Source organism: Amblyraja radiata, chromosome 4, assembly GCF_010909765.2.
Source record: "Amblyraja radiata isolate CabotCenter1 chromosome 4, sAmbRad1.1.pri, whole genome shotgun sequence".
Lineage (NCBI taxonomy): Eukaryota > Metazoa > Chordata > Chondrichthyes > Rajiformes > Rajidae > Amblyraja > Amblyraja radiata.
In genome coordinates this window covers 78,507,653-78,523,438 of record NC_045959.1, presented here as the reverse complement: position 1 = coordinate 78,523,438, position 15,786 = coordinate 78,507,653, and the positions used below count along the sequence as shown (strand labels likewise).

Sequence of the window (15,786 nt, the reverse complement as noted above, 5' to 3'; positions counted from 1 at the left end):
CTACTGAAATATGTAAACATTTTCCCGTTTCGGCATCTGGTTTTCGAGGAGATACGTTTCACATGACAGAGAGAGCGAAATCCAACCGTACGTCACGCGTTCAGAATGTTCTGGAAATGAAGCGTCCACGTCTCATGCACGAAAGCCGTCGTCAGCTCTGTGGAATTCAGGGTAGGAGCCTGAACCACACACACACCCACCCCCCCCCCCACACTCACACACACACACACACACACACACACACACACACACACACACACACACACACACACACACACACACACACACACACACACACACACACACACACACACACACACACACACACACACACAGCGGGTCTGATCTAAGCTGTCAATGACAACAGCAAATTTTTTTTTTTTTTAACTGTCTTTGAAATTAAAAGTTAATGTTAAGTTTTAGTGATGTTAGGTGAGAAATAATTAAATTCAATTCGATGAAACACAATGGAATCAACAAACTGGCAGGCTGGGGGGTGGGGCCAGGTGCAAAGGCATTGTGAGGTCAGCAGGGCGAGGCCGAGTGGGGCCAGGAGGCAGTTGGGCCAGGTGCAAAGGCATTGGCAGGTCAGCAGCTGGGCAACCTTAATATTTTTTTTAAATGTCAGTTTGGTGATAAATTTTTGTAAATATCTCGGGAAATAATCGACCAAATTTATAGAGGATTGGATTTTGAAATCATAAGGAAATTTTCTACCAGAAGATGTAAATATTTCACTGTTATTGTAACGTCAGCAGCTGGGCAGCAGCTAGATTTAAAACAAAGGTTAGATTGGTCAACAATTTAAATTAAAAAGTCAGGAAAATAATATACCAAAGGTACAGAGGAGTGGATTTCTAAACTCGCAAGGAAAATCTGTACTGAAATATGTAAAAATTTCCCCGTTTCATTATTGGTTTTTGAGGAGATACGTTTCACATGCTAAATGACACACACACACACACACACACACACACACACACACACACACACACACACACACACACACACACACACACACACACACACACACACACACACACACACACACACACACAGTTTTAAAAGTATATAGATAGATAGCTATACTAGATGACCCGTGGACCCTTTGGGTCCCCGTTTGGTGCCCGTTGTAATGCCAGAGATCCTCGAGACGTTCAATCATTTTGAATTCCGTCTATTCATTCCTTCTGGGTTCACTGCCGCCAGGCCCGTGGACCCGCTGGGTCCCCGTTGTGACACCAGCCAAGTACACACTGAAAATGGTGCCGGCCCGGCATACCTCCCACAACTGCGCAGGCGCGAATACCGGGCACGGCAACCCTCCCCCAACCGCTCAGGCTGATGATCCTGGAAAGTCGGTGCGCACTGCACAGGCAAGACTGCGGCATTGAAACTTGGCCCGTTCACAGTATAATGTTAAATAGAACAAAACTTGATACTGCACACCGCAGGCAAATGGTGAGTAAGGTGCTCCTAAAATTGTTGCGCTATTGTGTACTGTTTTGGATGTATTTCAGGAACATACATACATACATACATACATACATACATACATACATACATACATACATACATACATACATACATACATACATACATACATACATACATACAAGATGGGACTTTTAGTTTTATATATTTTTTAATGCACTGAACGCAGTTGTATATACATATATGAGGTAGACACAAAATGCTGGAGTAACTCAACGGGACAGGCAGCATCTCTGGAGAGAAGGAATGGGTAACATTTCAGTCGCGACCCTTCCTCAGATGTATATACAACTGCGTTCAGTGCATTCAAAAAGTATTCCGACCCCTTCACTTTTTCCACATTTTGTTATGTTGCAGCCTGTAATAGCTCCACCATTGGTCAGGGTGTTAATCCTGGCCAAATTGGAGAGGCCAGGACACTAAAATTGTGTAAAGGCTTCTGGGCTGCTAGGCCATTTGGTCAATTTAAAAGTGCCTTCTGTGGAAATGGGACAAGCTGCAGAATGGTGCCAGTTGTCTAGAGCCTAGATTAGAGCTGCAGGAAGAGAATGGGAACATCTACAGATCCTAACAATTGCGTGCAAAATGCATCGAATGGATTGGATGAATGCAAACCAGACATACGCAATGTAAATAATGTTGCAAAGCTTTATGTTGCTGGATGTTGGTTGGATTAGGTATTGAGCCTTGTCTGGTTTTCTTGCATATCAGTGCACATGTTGCAATGTTCGTTGCCTTTGAGAAACACCATTTGAATACAATGTATTAGTCACTGCATTATTGGGTTAGGGAAATGTCTGTCATATACTGGGTTAATTCATATCTGTTATTGGACTGTAAAGAGACTCCCATGTGGTTCGCCCCCTCGAGGTTCAGGGACATAATAGTCTGCTCCCACGAGGTCCTGTGTCGATTTACTGGGAGAACGCTTGGGACTGCGTGACCTTCTGGAGTGTCTCTGCCTGAACGAGGCTAAGAGGGCTTGAACAGGCAGATACGAGGATCGAACCCGCGGTGGTTAGGTACAGTAGTGGGAACTGTAATTGTGTTTTGTCAAAATAAAGTTTAGATAAGCAAGTGCTTGACTCAGTGATTTTTGACTGAAACTAAACTGGGGGGAAGCTTAGAACGAGCTATTTACAGGATGTGTGCAGTCATGGTCCGGTCAGCAGTGAGTTAACTTGTTATTCTATGTGTGGCACTCAAGAGGTTATCAATTCATTGTAATTTTGGAAATTACGAAGATCGGGCATTAAGAGACCGTTTCATGTGTGTACTGAGAAGTGAGCGGATCCGAAGTAAGCTGATGACGGTGTATGACCTGACATTTGAAACAGCTTGTAAAACTGCTTTGTCAATCGATATGGCAGATAGGAATTCTAGAGAAGTCAGGACAACTTCTAGCCAACCAGCGGAGGATTTGAACAAGCTGCAGTCCAGCAAACCAAAGACGGATAAGTCGACAAAGACGTCAGAGAATCGTTATTCATGGAAGTGTAGCAAGACTACTGCAAAGTCATGCTGTAGATTGGTTATTGCATGTGAACCAATCAGAGTAGTGTAGCACCATTAACCCCACCTTCCTGTATGCTTTATATTAACACCCACTTCCTACATTAAGTAGTCTTGGAAGCGGAAGTGATGAACTAACAACCTGATGTACTGCTCTGCTATATGTTAATTAAAGATGACTTAAACTTCAGACCTGTGTTCCTTTAAACATTTACATGGTGTCAGAAGTGGGATCTCAGTACTCAGTCCACCACTGAGACAACTCACCCGTATGGACACTGGATGGACCTGGTACCAGCAACATCAACTGGCCAGCGCTCCCACCCTGACATACTTCGATCTGAAGCGACCTGTCACGATAACCTGTGATGCCTCACATTACGGGCTGGGCGCAGCCTGCCTTCAAATATCTGCCGATGGGACTGTACTACCTGTATCCTATGCCTCCCGCACCATGACGGACACCAAACAGCGCTATGCCCAGATCGAGTAAGAGCTGCTTGCTGTGGTCTTTGCTTGCTCGAAATTTAAGGATTTCATCTTTGGGAACACTTTCACAGTCGAAACCGATCACCAACCACTTGTAACCATCCTGAACAAACCTATACACGCAGCACCTGCACGACTGCAGCGCATGATGATGCAGCTCCTGCGGTTCGATTTCAGAATCGTTTACAAAAAAGGAAAGGACATGCTCGTTGCCGACACTCTCTCGTGCACCACGTGCATCTAGTGAACGACATCCCTATGAATGTGATGAGCTTACGGTTCTCAAGGTTGACGTCGTTCCCACAGAACGCCTGCATTGCCCGGCTGAACACACAGCCGCTGATGGCACTCTACAGCTGCTCTCATCCATTATCAAAAGAGGCTGGCCAGACTGACAATCCAGCACACCACTGGAGGTGCAGCCATTCTTCCTAGTCCACGATGAGTTGGTGATACTAGACAGTGTCATTGTTAAAGGTTACAAAGTCGTGATCCCATCATCCTTACAAGACAAATACTATAAAGAGGCACACAACGATCACCCAGGTACCGAGGCCACGCTGGCCCACGCACAGAGCATGACCAAGTACATACGGGACAGAACAGCATCCTGCCCCATCTGCAACAGTTTGGCACCACACCAACAGAAACAGCCTCTGCTGCAACAACCCTCACCAGCACTGCCCTAGACATCTCTGGCAGCAGACATTTTCGAATGGCACGGTAAACACTACCTAGTCCTAGTTGACTCCTTCTCCAACTGGTTCGAACTCGATTTACTGCCCACCATCACATCCGACATGGTTACACAAAAGCTACAGAGACACTTTTCTGTATTTGGAGCACCAGTTCGTCTGCAAACTGACAACGAAAGACAATTCACCAGCCACGGGTTTAAACACTTTGCCAAACGATGGAACTTCCACCATGTCACAAGCAGCCCTGAATACCCACAAAGCAACGGGCTCGCTGAACGTGCCATCAGGAGCGCAAAACAACTAATGGAACGATCCCACCTGGCCAAGTCAGATGTTTATCTGGACCTTTTAAACCTTAGAAACATTTCCAGAGACGGGGTCCTGGGTTCACCAGCTCAACGGCTGATGTCTCGGACAACTCAATTCAATTCAACTTTAATGTCATTGCACAAATACTAAGTATGGGTACAACGAAATGCAGTTTTGCATCAGTCCGTAGTAGTAGTGCATATAGAAATTAAAAAAAAGAAGATACAGAATAATCAAAAATACAGAATAATTAAACAATGGGGACGGAGGGACCGGAGAAATCTATCGGCGGGTCTCCGAGTTCAGCAACGTGATGGTATAATTGTAGAAGCTGTTCCTCATCCTACTGGTATGTGACCTGAGGCTCCTGTACCGCCTCCCTGATGGGAGGAGGGCAAACAGTCCATGGTTGGGGTGGGAGGGGTCTTTAATGATCTTCCCAGCCCGTCTCAGACACCGTTTTCGGTGGAGGGCATCCATGGCAGGGAGCGGGGCACCGATGATGTGCTGCGCGGTTTTCACCACCCGTTGTAGTGCCTTCCTGTCCGCAACAGTGCAGCTGCTGTACCATACTGTGAAGCAGGTGGTCAGGATGCTCTCGATGGTACAGCGGTAGAAGTTGGTCAGGATCTGGGGGGACAGGTGGGCTTTCTTGAGCCTCCTCAGGAAGTAAAGGCACTGCTGTGCCTTTTTGATCAGCTTGGAGGTGTTCAGGGACCAGGACAAATCCTCCGAGATATGTACCCCGAGGAATTTGTAGCTGGGGACACGCTCCACCTCAGTCCAGTTTATATGGATGGGGGTATGACTGCCTCCTCTGACCTTCCTGAAGTCGACAATAATTTCCTTCGTCTTCTTGGAGTTGAGGACGAGGTTATTGTTGGCACACCAGGTTGTCAGGTGCTGGACCTCCTCTCTGTAGGCTGACTCATCGTTGTCACTGATCAGTCCTACCACCGTGGTGTCGTCAGCAAACTTAATGATGGCATTGGATCCGTACTTAAGGATGCAGTCGTGGGTGAAGAGGGAGTAGAGGAGAGGGCTGCGCACACAGCCCTGTGGCACGCTGTGTTCATAGTGGAGGAGGTGAGGTTGTTGACCCTGACAGACTGTGGTCTGTTGGTGAGGAAATCCAGTGTCCAGTTGCAGAGGGAGGTGGAGATGCCAAGTCCGCTGAGTTTGGTGATCAAGCTGGCGGGGATGACAGTGTTAAAGGCAGAGCTGAAATCAATGAACAGCAACCTGATGTAGGAGTTGTTGTTGTCCAGGTGGGTTAGGGCAGAGTGTAGGGCCGCCGATATGGCGTCCTCTGTAGACCTGTTGGCCCGGTAGGCCAACTGATGGGGGTCCAGTGTGGGGGGGAGGCTGGCTTTGAGGTGAGCCAAGATCAGCCGCTCAAAGCACTTAGCAATGACAGGGGTGAGTGCCACTGGGCGGAAATCGTTGAGACTCCCTGTGGCTGACTGTTTGGGCACTGGCACGATGGTTGATGTCTTGAGGCAAGTGGGGACAACACCCTGGGCCAGTGAGAGATTGAAAATGTCGGTGAAGACTGGGGATAGTTGTCCAGCACATGCCCTAAGCACCCGGCCAGGGATGCCATCGGGGCCGGCAGCTTTGCACTCATTCACCTTGCTCAGTGCATCTTGTACAGCAGAGGTGGAGAGACTGAGGGGTTGTTCATTCGGGGGTGGAGCAACTTTGATGGCTGGGGTTTTGTTGTCCCGGTCAAAGCGAGCATAGAAATGGTTTAGCTCGTCAGGAAGGGTGGCGTTGTCTGGGGGAGGGGTGTTAACTTTATGGTAATCGGCAAGGGATTTGATTCCTTGCCACATGCGCCTGGGGTCAGAGTTGTTTTGGAAGTGCTCCTCAAATGCTCCTCAACACGACCTCCGATACCAATTGCCCAGCGACAGATGAAGCCACAGGTGTTTAAACCAGCCGCGGTCCAGAAGCGCATTCAGAAGAAACACAATATTCAGAAGCGCTCTTATGACAAGTCCAGCAAACCACTGAAGCCGCTACTGCAGGGTCAAGTTGTCCGTATGCAGACTGCTGTGGGACATACCCGTCTGGGTTTCATTGTCGGCCCATCTATGGAACCCTGCTCCTACCTTGTCAACGTCGATGGTGTCCTGTACAGACGGAGCCGCCAACATTTGCTGCTTGTAAATAAACCTCGACCACCTCCAGCCGATCCATTTGCTCCACCCCTGCTGTTTAAACCCTCTGCTGCTCCTGTTACCACTAGTCCCAGCGTGTACTCTCCGCCTCGGTCGGCAACCCCATCTAACAACATCTACCCAGACGGGTATGCTCACCCCACCGGTCGCCTCAAGTGTCCCCAGCTGTTTTCTCCCTTCCGGGTTCACTGCCTCCCTCCCCCACTAACATTTATAGTACGGAGGGAGAGGGGTTTGTCTGTATGTGTTTGGGTCATATTAGTAGACCGCCTACGGCGAGTATGTTTAAATCCGTGTGCTTAACCTTTGCCTAACCATCTTTACTCCTTACGGGGAAGGATGAAGATTGGTTATTGCATGTGAACCAAACAGAGTTGTGTAGCATCATTAACCCCACCTTATTGTACGCTTTTTATTAACACCCACTTCCTACATTAGGTAGTCTTGGAAGCAGTAGTGATGAACCAACAACCTAATGTACCGCTCTGCTATATGTTAATTAAAGATGACTTAAACTTCAGACCTGTGTTCCTTTAAACATTTACACATGCTATCACTGTTTGGGCTCACATCTAGCACAGTCTTGTCTGTTCTTCAAGGCAGAATGTTACTCGTGTCACAAGATGGGAAATCTAGCGAAGGCTTGTCACAAGGCTAAGCAGAGGAAAGGTTCAACAACAAGCATCTTCATTCTGTGGATCAACTGCAGGCAGAGGTAGAGCCTCTCGACATACACACCATCTGCAGCAATGAGCTAGCAAACCGGAAGACAAAGAATGTGTCCGTGCAAGTCCAGTTGAATGGAACTCATATTAGCATGGGAGTTGACACAGGAGCATCTGTGAGCATGATTCCAGAATCTGGGTATCGGGAAAAGCTGAGTCAAATTCCTTTGGAAGCAAAGCGAATCGAGCTATGTGGTTACTCTGGAGAGAAGATTCCAGTGTTAAGATGCATACAGGTACCAGTTAGATATAAGGAGCATCAGGCGGAGTTGCCTCTCGTAGTTGTAAAGGGAGATAAGCCTGCGTTGCTAGGTCGAAATTGGTTGCAGATCTTGAAGCTAAACTGGAACGAGATATTCCTTATTTGCGAAGAATTCAAGTGTCCGGAGGACATAATTAAGCAACATCTGAAGGTGTTCAGCGACCAAGAAGAGCCAATCAAGGGGTACAAGGTGAAAGTACGCGTGAAGCAGGATGCGTCACCAGTGCATTGCAAACCATGGGCCGTACTGTATGCACTTAAGGACAAGGTTGAGAAAGAGCTGAAAAGACTTGAAGCTAAGAACATTACCAGTAAGGTAAAAGTAGTGAATGCGCAACACCCAATGTAGTTGTACCTAAACCTGATGGTAGTGTTAGACTTTGTGGGGATTATAGGGTAACTATAAACCAGGTACTTGAAGGTAGCAGGTACACAAAAAGCTGGAGAAACTCAGCGGGTGCAGCAGCATCTATGGAGCGAAGGAAAAAGGCAACGTTTCGGGCCGAAACCCTTCTTCAGATGTTTCGGCCCGAAACGTTGCCTTTTTCCTTCGCTCCATAGATGCTGCTGCACCCGCTGAGTTTCTCCAGCTTTTTTGTGTACCTTCGATTTTCCAGCATCTGCAGTTCCTTCTTAAACACTTGAAGGTAGCATACCAGATACCCTACCAATGGCAGAAGATTTGTTTCGCACCCTCACAGGCGGCCAAGTCTTCACAAAAATGGACTTGACAAATGCCTACTTGCAGTTAGGGGTAGATGACAAATCTGAATCCAAGCTGACTATCAACACACATTTGGGATTGTTTCAGTTCAATCGGCTCCCATTTGTTATATCATCAGACCCAGGGATTTCTCAAGGGGTGATGACACAAATTTTAGAGGGAATTGAAGATGTGGTGTGTTATTTGGGTGACATCCTCATCTTAGCCCCTGACAGGCAGACACATGATGAAATGTTGGAAGTTGTACTCAAACGACTTGAAACACACAGTGTAAGAGTGAAGGCGCAGAAGTGTGAGTTCTTTCAGACCTCGGTAGAGTACTTGGGCCATAAGATAGACAAGGATGGTCTACACCCCACCAAGGGTAAAGTTGATGCGATCAAGGACCCGCCCACTCCCAGAAACATAACTGAGATCCGATCCTTTTTAGGATTAGTGCATTATTATGGGAAGTTTGTGCCAAATCTGTCCACCTGTTTACATCCCTTGAATGAGCTATTGAGAAAAGATCTACCATGGAAGTGGACACATGAATGTAACAAAGCTTTCAAGTCGTGTAATGCTCAGTTGGCAGAGAGTACAATGCTTGCTCATTACGATGTAAATAATCCAATGAAGTTAGCATGTGATGCTTGACCATACGGTGTTGGTGCTGTGATCTCTCATGTGAAAATGAAGAGGAGAGGCCAATAGCATTTGCATCTAGAACACTCAATGCCAGTGAGAGAAATTATGCACAAATAGAGCGAGAGGCTCTTGCATTGATTTTTGATGTTAGGCGGTTTCACCAATACTTGTATGGTAGAAGGTTTGTAATCGGGACAGATCACCAGCCGTTGACAGTGATCCTAAATCCAAAAGCACACATAGCAACTTTGGCAGCAGCCAGAATGCAAAGATGGGCATTGATATTGTCTGCATACTAGTATGATATTCAGTATCGTAAGGCAGCAGAGCACAGCAATGCTGATGCCATGTCTAGATTACCTTTGGAATTGGAGGTTACCCCAAATAGAAAGGACTTGTTTTATTTCTCTCATGAGGATGAGTTACCTATCACTTCAGGAGACATTCAGAAGGCTACTCGCACTGACAGACTTTTGTCAAGAGTGCAGGAGTATGTTACAACTGGATGGCCAAACAAATTTCCAGTTTCAGAGGCAGAGCTGAAACCATTCTTTGTACATAGGAATTAACTCTCAGTAGACCATGATTGTGTCATGTGGGGAGCGAGAGTTGTAAATAGGGAGTAAAATTGCTTCTAGATCTTCATGATCAGCATTTGGGAATGTGCCTAACAAAGAGTCTAGCTAGAAGCTATCTATGGTGGCCTGGTCTAGATAAGGACATAGAACAAATGGTGAAAGAGTGTAGCACATGTCAAGCAGTTGGAAATAATCCACCCACAGTACCGCGACAGCCATGGAAATGGCCGACTAGAGTGTGGCAAAGATTACACGTTGACTTTGCAGAGTTAGATGGACAACAATTGTTCATTGTGATTCATAGTTACTCCAAGTGGGTTGAGGTGTTTCCGATGAACAAAACGACATCCAGCAAAACGATACACATTTTGCGAGGATAGTTTGCATCCTATGGATTTCCAGAGGAAATTGTGGCTGATAACGGACCACAATTCTGTTGACAACAGTTTGCGCAATTCATGAAAGGGAATGGTGTAAAACACACTAGAGTAGCTCCATATCATCCCGCTTCAAATGGAGCAGCAGAACGCACAGTGCAAATTGTGAAGCGTACATTAGTCAAACACCTGCTGGGTCCAAATCCGGAGAAAAGACAGTTGTCTCTGTTTCACAAACTGGCTAACTTTCTGATTACGTATCGAAACACACCTCACACCACTATTGGTCAAACACCAGCTGAACTGTTCTAGAAGAGAAAACCCAGAACAAGATTTTCATTGTTGAAACCAAACTTAGCTCAAACAGGAGAAACAAAAAGCAAATTATGACAGAAGTAGAGTAAAGGAAAGGAGTGTTGTGCTGAATCAGAAGGTAAAGGTGAAAAACCATCATCACAAGTGGGTAAAGTGGTTACCTGGAAGAGTAGTGAGAAAGTGCGGACCACGGACATACTTGGTCAAGATGTTTGCAATTGGAAAGGTGAGAAAAGTACACATTGACCATGGCATGCCTACGCAAGCACAGACAAGTTTGCAACCAGATCAATTAGACAAGTCAGATAATTTGGTTACCACTCAAGTACAGGTACCAACAGATGAACCAGAAATGGTACAAGAAGGAACACAAGATAGTGAGAGTTTGAACCAGCCTGAAAATGGAAGTTCAAGTGTGGTTGACAGTCCAACCAAATTAACTGGTGGACTGGAATCTATGAATGTAGGACAAAAGGAAGACTTGACTCGATCAAAAATGAGTCCAAATGGTTCTAAACAGTCAGACACGTTTGGTCAGGGAAGATATCCAGAAAGAAGGAGAAACCCAATAGTTAGGTTTAATTTGTGAAGTTTATTTTGTATAGTTTTGTCACAGTTTAAGGATAAGGGGGAAATCGTTTAGGACCGAGATGAGGAAAACATTTTTCACACAGAGAGTGGTGAATCTCTGGAATTCTCTGCCACAGAAGGTAGTTGAGGCCAGTTCATTGGAGTTAGATGTGGCCCTTGTGGCTAAAGGGATCAGGGGGTATGGAGAGAAGGCAGGTACAGGATACTGAGTTGAATGATCAGCCATGATCATCATGATCCAAACACTCGAAGGGCCGAATGGCCTACTCCTGCACCTATTTTCTATGTTTCTATGTTTCTATATATGCCTGATGCCCTCATTTTTTTCACGTTATATAAAACTAAACTATCAGACAAGAACGTAATAAATTCATACAATTTTTATTATATTCAAAAATGTCAAAATTGTTATATTCAAAAATGTCAACAAGGCGATAACTTTTTCATTAAGGTGGGAGGAGTTGTAATAGTGCCACCTTTGGTTGGAGGATTTTAAATAATTGAATAAACCACAGACAACTGTGTAGTCATGGTCCGGTCAGCAGTGAGTTAACTTGTTATTCTGTGTCTGAGCTCAAGATATCACACAGCCTTATTTTAAAATGGATTAAATTCTTTTTTTTAAATTAATCTACACACAATACCCTGGAATAAAGAAGCAAAAACAGGTGTTTAGAAATTTTTGCAAAGTAATTAAAAAGAAATAACTGAAATATCACATTTTCGTAAGTATTCAGACCCTTTGCTATGACACTCAAAACTGAGTTTAGGTGCATCCTGTTTCCATTGATTATCCTTGAGATGTTTCTACAACTTGATTAGAGTCCACCAGTGGTAAATTAAATTGATTGTACATGATTTGGAAAGACACGCACCTGTCTATATAAGGTCCCACAGTTGACAGTGCATGTCAGAGCAAAAACCAAGCCATGAAGATGAAGGAATTGTCCGTAGACCTCCGAGGCAGGATTGTTTCGAGAAACACAGATCTGGGTAAGGGTATAAAACAATTTCTGCAGCATTGCAGGTCCCGGAGAGCACAGTGGCCTCCATCAGAACTTTGGAACCACCAGGACTCTTCATAGAGCTGGCCTCCTGGCCAAACTGAGCAATTGGGGGTGAAGGGCCTTGGTCAGGGAGGTGACCAAGAACCCAATGGTCACTCTGACAGAGCTCCAGCGTTCCTTTATGGAGATGGGAGAACCTTCCAGAAGGGCAACTATGTCTGCAGCACTCTACCTATCAGGCCTCTATGGTAGAGTGGCCAGACGGAAGAATTTCATTGTTCTGTTGTCTGTACATATGACAATTAAACACTCTTGACTCTTGAGAGTGGCCAGTGGCATCATGACAGTGCCATTAAATGAGATACAGCTTTTGGTGGAACAAGCCTTGCCACCCCTTTTCAGAGATCCAAACACTCTCTGGGAAGATGTGAACATGGATTGAGAAGCCCAAGATGCTGGGGGTAGTCAGAAGGCCTATATGGCAGAAATCCTCCATTGGAAGGAGATGCGAGAGAGCATTGTCTGAAGTGATAACCTGCCCATTAACAATGTAACATCCTCTCACATTTGGTCTGTGTCATTGTAAATAATATCAAATTCTACCATCTAACAAATGCACCCCTACTCGTCCATTTACTGTTGTTTCAAATTCCAACATTCATCTTCAGACTCAAGAAGGGTCAGAAGGTGCCGACCCAAAACATCGTCTATCTGTGCCCTCTAAAGATGTTGCCTAACTGTACACAAAATTGCTGGGGAAACTCAGCGGGTGCAGCAGCATCTATGGAGCGAAGGAAATAGGCGACGTTTTGGGCCGAAACCCTTCTTCAGACTGAAGAAGGGTCTGAAGAAGGGTTTCGGCCCGAAACGTCGCCTATTTCCTTCGCTCCATAGATGCTGCTGCACCCGCTGAGTTTCCCCAGCAATTTTGTGTACCTTCGATATTCCAGCATCTGCAGTTCCCTTTTGAACATGTTGCCTGACTGGTTGGGTTCTTCCAGCCCTTTAGGCTTTGCTCAAGATTCCAGCATCTGTAGTTCCTTTGGTCTCCTGTCTTCAGTGGCCAGTGGCCAATGTGATATGCAGGCCACACCCAAAGGGAATTCAGATCAGTCTTACCGATGTGGGAACACATGCTCTTATCAATGCAGCCACACCGTACTACTTGCCTGGCAGTTAGAGAGAATTTCTAGAGCCTTTTCTTTACCGATACTTAAAATGAACGATTCTCTCAAATAATTAGAACTTCATAAGCATTGCCCACTATACACAAAGCACCTCTTAGTTTTTTTATCATGGTCTTCCACATTCTCATCTATAAAAGCAGAAGCGAACAAGCTACTTCCTTATTGAATGCAATTCAGTGTAATTCCTATTGAAGCAATAATTTTCAATTATATAGAACATTTGCATCCATTTTCACATTCAATTATTAATGTCAGAGCAGGCTTTCTTTAAATTATGGATCCACAACCCCAGACTGTAATTCATAATAAGACGTAACATTTCTAATGTGTCAGGAGTGCATGAATCTCTGCTCACTGGGCATGGAACATTTTAATTAGTGGCTACAGCCCTGATTTTAATTAGAGTTAGTTGTTAAAGTCCTGTTCGTATCACTGTGATTTCCACATGACTTAAATCTTGAAAACTATTACACACCATCATTCTCAACAGAGAATGAGAATACTCTGATTTAGATCTAATTTTAGTTTTTAGTTTTATAGATACCGCGCAGAAACAGGCCCTTTGGCCCACCGAGTCCTTGCTGACCAGCGATCATTCCGTACACTAGCACTATTCTGCACACTAGGGCCCCCTCCAATTTACCAAAGCCAAATAACCTACAAAACTGCACGTCTTTGGAATGTGGGAGGAAAACCCACGCGGTCACAGGGAGAATGTACAAACTCCGTATAGATAGCATCAGTTCTTAGGATCGAACCCGGGTCTCTGACGCTGTGAGGCAGCAACGCTACTGGTGCGCCACTGTGCCACCAGACACTGAAATGAATTCAGGAATGATGGGCACCAATCTCTCTGGATCAGACACAAAAAGCTGGAGTAACTCAGCGGGACAGGCAGCATCTCTGGAGAGAAGGAATAGGTGACGTTTTGGGTCGAGACCCTTCTTCAGACGATCTCACTGGATCGCCTGATGTGGCTGGAATGACAAAAAGAGTGAATGTATTCAGCACTGACAAGAGCCAACAAGACGTGTAACAATTTGCGACAATAAGCGACGTCTGTTTTTTTTGCGTGATTAGCTCTTGCTCCAAGAAAATTCTCTCTGCTAACAGTGGAACTGTTCGGATCTGGAGAACGTGGAGCAGAGTGATGGTTTCCAGGGGACATAGAATACATAACTTACCAAATGAGGAGCAGCAAGTAGTATTGCTGGCATCTGGTGACAGGAAAGCATACATCCTGTCATTAGTACAGCAAGGTACAATGTGTTCCTGACAAGCTGTGATGCCTGCAGAAACAAAGCTATTCACTGTCAGCGGTGTAAAACACAAATCCCTGTGTTATCGGAGCAATATTTTGGTACTGTATGCAAAATGGATGCGAAGTGAACACAAAATGGCATTCCAAAATGATTGAGGTGCAATGATTGAGATGCTGGAATCTTGAGTGGAACACAAAGTGCTGGAGTAACTCAGCGGGTCAGGCAGCATCTGTGGAGGGAAATGGATAGATGAAATTTCAGGTCGGAGCCTCCTTCACACTAAAGGAGGGTCCTGACCAATTTTCCCTCTAATTATTAGTAGTTCGTGTGCGCAGAAATCTTGTGTTGTGCAATTTTTAATGCTGTTACAAATGTGTGTGCGCACTGAATTCTTGTGCAAATATATGACCTCATGAGATTTTGGTGCAGCAGTTTTTACTATTTCGTTAAGCCATTCAACTTTAAACCAGCTTGCAGTTCATTTGTGCTTCACACCCTTTACATCCTTTGAATTTGACATGGTGAATCAAAATTTCTGTCAATAAAAACTCAATAAGCCAGCTACAGAATTTGAAATGGATCTTCGTAAACTGTACAATAAAGTCAATATGATTATGAGATTTTTACAAATATGTATAAATTATATACTGTATAAATATTGATTACTACATTTTAGGTAACATTGTAGTGTCTATGACATACAGACTTGAATGCTTTCGTTTTTCAAATGAAACAGTTCTTTATTTTAACACTGTAATAAGTTATCCTCCTCCCCCTCTCTCCTCCTCCCTCTCTCAAATGGGCTGGAAAACCATCCCAGCCCATTTGATCTTTTATCAGCAATGATTTTCCAATCCTGGCAACCTCTTTGTTATTCTTCTTCGTGAAATCTCATGTCCAGAACTGCAGGTAATACTCAACCTGTTGCCTGACTTTCAATTCAAATCCAGAGAACCACTTCAAGGTTACTTCGGAAATTGACAAACAGAAAAAAAAGTGTTGGATTTAAACAATATAAGAGACAAAAAAATGGTTCCATGTAACTTCACACAGTCAATCAGACACCATTGTCTCATAAGAAGTTACAGTAGCTGGTACTTTAACTGTGGTGACCATAGAAATTGACTCCAATTGCATCTATTGATGCTTGAGAAAATATGTTCTATTAAATAATGTGGCACACAGCCTTAAGTACTTTTAGGTTGCAGTAATAAAATACAGTAATCCCTTGTTGCTACGGATCACTTTATTAAGGATTTTGGTGGACAGACCTGCCAACCACATCCAGGCTGGGCCTGCCGACACCACCCCAGATGGCACCGCCTCCCCAACTGTCTCCAGGCTGGACCTACTGTCACCACTGTCGGCCCACACAGTTTCCTCGGCAGCTTCCAGGCCATGCCTGCCGCCGCCATCACGACCCTTACTTGCACAATGGCCGCTCGT

The 15,786-nt window shown here is 44.9% G+C and overlaps 1 protein-coding gene across 4 annotated transcripts in view; it reads right to left on the bottom strand.

Moving 5' to 3' along the window:
- Positions 1-15,786, bottom strand: part of nkain3 (sodium/potassium transporting ATPase interacting 3) — a 492,740-nt gene that overhangs the window by 61,449 nt on the left and 415,505 nt on the right. The gene's annotated exons all lie outside the window — the stretch shown is intronic.